Source organism: Acomys russatus, chromosome 2 (assembly GCF_903995435.1).
Source record: "Acomys russatus chromosome 2, mAcoRus1.1, whole genome shotgun sequence".
Lineage (NCBI taxonomy): Eukaryota > Metazoa > Chordata > Mammalia > Rodentia > Muridae > Acomys > Acomys russatus.
In genome coordinates this window covers 19,878,530-19,884,634 of record NC_067138.1, presented here as the reverse complement: position 1 = coordinate 19,884,634, position 6,105 = coordinate 19,878,530, and positions in this window count along the sequence as shown.

The window sequence follows — 6,105 nt, the reverse complement described above, 5'->3', positions numbered from 1 at the left end:
CGTTCCCTATTGTCACTACGGTAGTCCCGGGGCGGGGGGGGGGGGGGGGGGGCGGGCGGACCCGGCCTGGAATAGTTCATCTCTGGTGAAATCATGGTTGTTTTAGAAGGTGGTTATTAAATCAATGCTCAATTTATTAGCTGCGTTTTCACAGACAAGTTACTTCTATGAGACTCAATTTCCTTTTTTATGTATCCATTAGCTGAAGGAGTATAGATTGGGAATCGACCTAACGCCAGGAACTCAACCGTGGATTCAGAACTGAAGGGACATTTCAAATTAATCTGTCCTTGTGGGCTTTCATTCTTGCGCAGGAAGAGAATCTTTTTAAAAGATTTTGAAAGTATAAATGGAGCTGAGGTACTAGGGAAGAAAACCAGGGACCAGGAAGCTACATCCAGCCCCTCCCTCACCCCCCCCACCTCAGCGCATACACACACACACACACACACACACACACACACACACACACACACACACACACACACACACACACACACGATAAGTAGAGGAAGTAAACCAGTACACCAGGTGGGTCTGACCTGGTGGAGGATGGTGGAGCACTGTCTTTAGCAATCAAAGGAGATGCTTCAAAGCAAGTGCTCAGCAGAGCGGGCACCGCACTAACCGTTATTATTTTCCTTTTGGTTAAAAGTGGTGAGTTTCACTTCCCTCCAGGTCACTTTCCAATCCCCCCCCCCACCCCCCGCCCCAGAGAATGTTCTTCACTGTTTTCCCCTTTTTCTTCATGGAAAGCTAGCCTGACTAACTGGCCCTTCATGATCTGGTCCTGCATACCAAACAGGCTTGGTCTTGTCCTTCGCCCCCTCCCACCCGGTCTCTGACTTGCATCGCTGAATACTCCTACTGAGAAGCAATGGCGTGCTTTCCCAAGTCCCCTCTGCCTTTGTGTCCCTTCTGTCTTTGCAGAGTTTTCTTGTCTTCTCTACCTCACAAAGCTTGTGGTTCCTTAAAGGCTTGCTGATGAGTGAGTTTTGAAATCTTGGCCCACCAAACCAACCTGATCTAATGATTCTTCTGTATTCTAAAGGAGCTTGAATAAAAAAATTATAGAATTTACTTATTTGAGGTGTATAATCCAACTGGTTTATCAAGTATATTTACAGTTGCACAATTGTCACCGTAATCTAATATATATATATCGTCAAGTTTTTAGACAGGATCACTCTGCTTTGGATGCTCTTGAGCTTACAGACATCTGCCTGCTCTGTCTCCTGACTGCCAGGATTAAAGGCAGTGCCACCACACCTGACGTTCAAGAGTTAATTGAAGTTTATTGAAACTCAATCCATTTTCATTGAAAAAAGACTTTACCCAGACTAGAATGAAAAATATTGAAATACTTTACCTAAGGATGAAATATCACAATGACTTGAAAATTACTCTTCAGGGGCTGGAGAGATGGCTCAGAGGTTAAGAGCACTGTTGGTTCTTCTAAAGGTCCTGAGTTCAATTCCCAGCCAACCACATGGAGGTTCACAACCATCTATAGTGATATCTGGTGCCCTCTTCTGGCTGAAGGCACACATGCCATATAAATAATAAATACATCTTTATAAAAAATTGAAATATACTCTTCAAAAATATTAATCTTGGACCATGTGTATGGGGGACTTTGCAATGCGTCAGCCACGTCTTGAGTAGTGGTCTGTATGACAGACTTAGTCTTTTTTCTTAGAGTTCATCCCTGGAGTGCAGGATAGACTATAAGCAAATGTGTCACTTTTCTTGTTATGTCACCCAATGCATGACCAAAGCAACATAAGGGAAAGGGGCTTCTTCTGGCTCCTGGTTTAGGGATATATCTTGTCATGGTGAGGAGGTCATGGGTGGGAATGTGAGGCCACTGGTCATATTGTATCAGCAGCCAGGAAGCAGAGGGATGGCTTGTCAGTCAGTGGTGACAATGGGAATGTCCCCCACAGGCTTAGGCCGTTGAGCACTTGGTCCTCAGTTGGCAGCTTTGTTTGGAGAGGTCTAGTGGATAGGCCCTTGCTGGAGGAGGTGTTCCAGTGGGCACAGGCACTGAGAGTGCCTCCTGAGACTCACCCTACTTCTGGTTCTGTTTTGTACTTGTGGTTGAGAAGTGTGCTCAGCTCCCTGCTCTTGCCACCGTGCCTGCTGCTTGCTGTCACGCCTCTCTCCCCGCAGTGATGGGTTCTTGTCCCTCTGGCACCAGAAGCCCAGAAACACTCACCTATGTGTAAGTTGCCTTGGTCACGGTGTTTTATCACAGCAACAGAGCAGTAGCTAGGACAATTGGCTTTCTCCCTTTATCCTTTTTATTTATTCTACGTGCATGGGATGCTTCCAGCCACATTCCAGGTGAATCTTTCCTTCTTAGTTAAAATCTCCGCCAACTCCCCTCCAAGCTAAGATTTCTTACTCATCTTAGATCTACCTTTGTCAACTTACATCCTCCCCTGGTCTTCAAAGGCTCATGACCATCTCACTGTGCAAAAATACATTTAGTTCATCCATAAGGAATCCCCAAAACCTTAGCATTCTCAACATTAAAAACTCAGTCCCAAGTCTTTTAAGGCTCAAGCCAAACTTTTAACTGCGAGCCCCTGTAAGAACACATATCGATGTCCAGTGGCAAGGGACAAACCTTCTCATCCCAAAGGGAGAACAGGAGCATAGCGAGGAGAGATCAGATCGGAGAAAGACCAACACTCAGCAGGGTAAATATGGACTCGTATAGCTGGCATCTGGCTATGGGGTGACGGTGTCATCAATGCCCCAGTGGGACTGGCTGGTGTGCTGGGTAGTTTTATGTCGATTTGACACAAGCTGTAGTCACCTGAGGGGAGGGAACCTCAATTAATAAAACACTGCCATAAGATCCAGATGTAGGTAAGCCTGTAAGGCATTTTCGTAATTAGTGGTCAATGCGGGGAGAGCCCAGCCCATTGTGGGTGGTGCCATTCCTTGGTTGCTGGTTCTGGCTAAGCAAGCCACGGGGAGCAAGCCAGTAATTAGCATCCTTCCATGGCCTCTGTGCCTGCTCCTGCCTCCAGGGTCCTGGCTTTTCTCAATGATGGACTATAGTGTGGATATGTAAGCTAAACAATTCTTTCTTCCCTCACTTGCCCTTGGTCATCCTGCTTCCTTGCAGCAATAGAAACCCTAAGACAGGTAGGTAGACCCTTCAGCTCTTCTGTCTGCTGCTCATGTGACCTTCCTTTTAGGCAGGCTTCCCTCCATGCCCGCAGTTTTCCTCAGCAAGACGACAATTCTGATATCTCCTATACCCTGGTACTTCCATGACAACTTAGGTCTTACCTTCATAGCTTCACACAGCGGCTGCTCAAAGAATCCTGGCAGGAAATTCAAGCCCACCACACAGGGCCTGTACTTGGCCACTTGTTGGAATCTCGACGAGAGCTTTCATGGTCCTGAAATTCTTGAATTTTGCACAATTGCAAAAGTAGCATCCTGTGACTATGCTCTAGGTCCCTGTGCCAGCCAAGCGTGCTCTGGCACGCCTTTTGGCGCCTTGGTGACTGAATTTCAGAAACATTCCCCTCGGTGCTTGTCTTCAAGCAGGGACACGGTTAGCAGTTCTTGCCCCCCCCCCCCCAAGTCTCTTTTCTTTCAAATTAAGAAGCATTTTTTTTTTTTTTACAAGTTAGAGCTTCTGTGGGTGGTCTTGCTCCAGGGTACCTGTCTTAATTGCTTTTTCTGTTGCTCTGCTAAAACTCTGACAAGAGCACTCTAAGGAAGGTGCTGTTTTTTAGTTTGGTCCTGCAGTTTGAGGTTGCAGTCTGTCAGGATGGGAGAAATCACAGTGGCAGAACCTTGAAGCTGGTTACAAGCATCCAGTCAGGAGGCAGAGGAGGATGAACGCTTGTGCGCAGCTTTCTTCTTTTCATACGCTTAGGCTCCCAGCCCCATGAACGGTGCCACCCACAGTGTGCGGGACTTCCCACAACTGACCCAGGCAAGAGAAAGCCTACAAAGGTATGCTGAGATGCTCAATTTCCCACGTGATTCCGTATCTTAGGGAGTTGACAAATGAGATTGGCCACCAGAGTACCATTCCAGGGATGAGACTTCTCTTAAGGACACCAATCGCTTTAGCTGTTATAGCTCCTTCCTGGCACCTGCCTTGTGTGCAGCTTTCAATTTGTTCTGGCTCCTTGTGGTGGGTTGCGAATGGCCTCTATTGGCTCATATATTTGAATACTTGGTCCCCAGTTACTTATCACAACAAGGAATTGCTAACCTGATGGGTGCTTCCCAAGGGTCACTGTTCTACTGACATTAGTTTTAAAACTGATGTTTGCTCTTTCAAACTGGTAACTATCTTTTCTGCCATCTGCTATGTGAGGCAGGAGCCATTTGTAGGCAGGCTTCCTGTATCAGCGCATCTTTAAAGTGACTTTTATTTTCAGCTAAAACCTCATAGTGCAAGCTGACTATGTCCAGAAACATTCCTGCCTAAAATGTTAACCTCCTTCCAAATGTGCTCCATGATATTGAGCAAAGCATGTCAAGATACGCAGCAGTCTTCTTCAAGTATGACCTTAAACTGAGCATGCTCAGAAATGTACTTCTAAACTGAGCAAGCTCAAGAATGTCCCAAGAGTGCTTTTCTATGAGAATATATATACCTTGCGTTATCCCATATGGCTTCCTTTCACACACATGTACACACACACACACACACACACACACACACACACACACACACACAACACACACACACACACACACACACAACACACACACACACACACACACACACACAGAGCTTCCTGAATAAAATCCCTATCTTCCTCTCTTCAAGGAGGATATTGCTTTGGAAAGAACACATATGTCCTTACCTGTTGGAGGCAGTCTTTCTCTGCCATTTTTTTCTTTTTTGGCTTAGGCTTGGCATTCATTAAGATAGCAACCCCACTGTACTCAGCTATACACACTTGAAATGTACTTATTTTACACTTTTTTATTTCTGAGAAAATACCCCATGCCATTTTTACTCCTGATGCTTAAACATACCTTACACTGGCTAGCTATAAGATTGTAAATGACTTTTGGGTCTGGCAAGATGGAATATCAGTTGGGCCATCCCAGGACACTGGTGTCAAAACAGAGTTAGCTGTCTAGCGTGTTGGAGGTAACATTTATGGCAGCGGCAATGGACACAGTCAGTAGGGAAAAGGTGTTCTGGGATGCAGGCCTGATACCCACGAAAGACAGGGGCTAGAGCATCAAGGGCTTCAGACAGGTGTGGCTGAGGGAGTTCCAGCCATCCCAGGGTCAGCATCTAGAAGAATCCACACTGCAAGAGATGATGAGTCACCAGACACCGATGGCCCTCAGCTAGGCACTGTGGCCAGCCATCTGCCACCCAGACTGTTGCTCTAGCCAGGAGGCCCTATTGTGTCTTCATCCTTGGTCCCTCTGCTCATGTCAATAGTCTCAGACCTTGCATTATCCCGTGTGGCCTCCTTTCACCTTGCCCATACCTTTTATGAAAATTTGCCCGAATCATCCAATTTGAATATACAACTTGTTCCTGCCAGCAGCCTAACTGATATCAAGATAATGGTTTCTTTGGAAGGGTAGAAACAAATGTCTGGCTAAGGTGGGGTCAGAGAGGATGGGAAAAGATGGAAACACTGGTGTTAGAACTCCCAAGGGTTTGTGTGTGTGTGTGTGTGTGTGTGTGTGTGTGTGTGTGTGCGCGCGCGCGCACACGTGCAAAAGACAAAGCAAAGAAATGAACATGAAGCCAAAAAAGGATGTAAGAAAGGCTTTGCTTTTCGTTTATAATGTAGTATGACACTGTGAATCCAAATGGAATCGCCTACAAGGAAGTCAGTCTTAACAGAAGTGACTTCAGGAAAAAAGGTGGGTCAAAGGTGAGGATGCCCTGTCCCTCACCTCCAGTGACCAGGATGAGCTTGCATCATACCTTAGAGAGTACCATAACGCCGACATGTAGTTGTCTTCCCTTGGTCGTTTGTTTTCCCAGTAGAAGTCTTAGGACTAGAGACAATATGATGGTATTTGGGAAAAGCACTGAAAACCCATAGGAAGTGATGGATTTAGAGGAATCCAATCAGACAGCTGGGC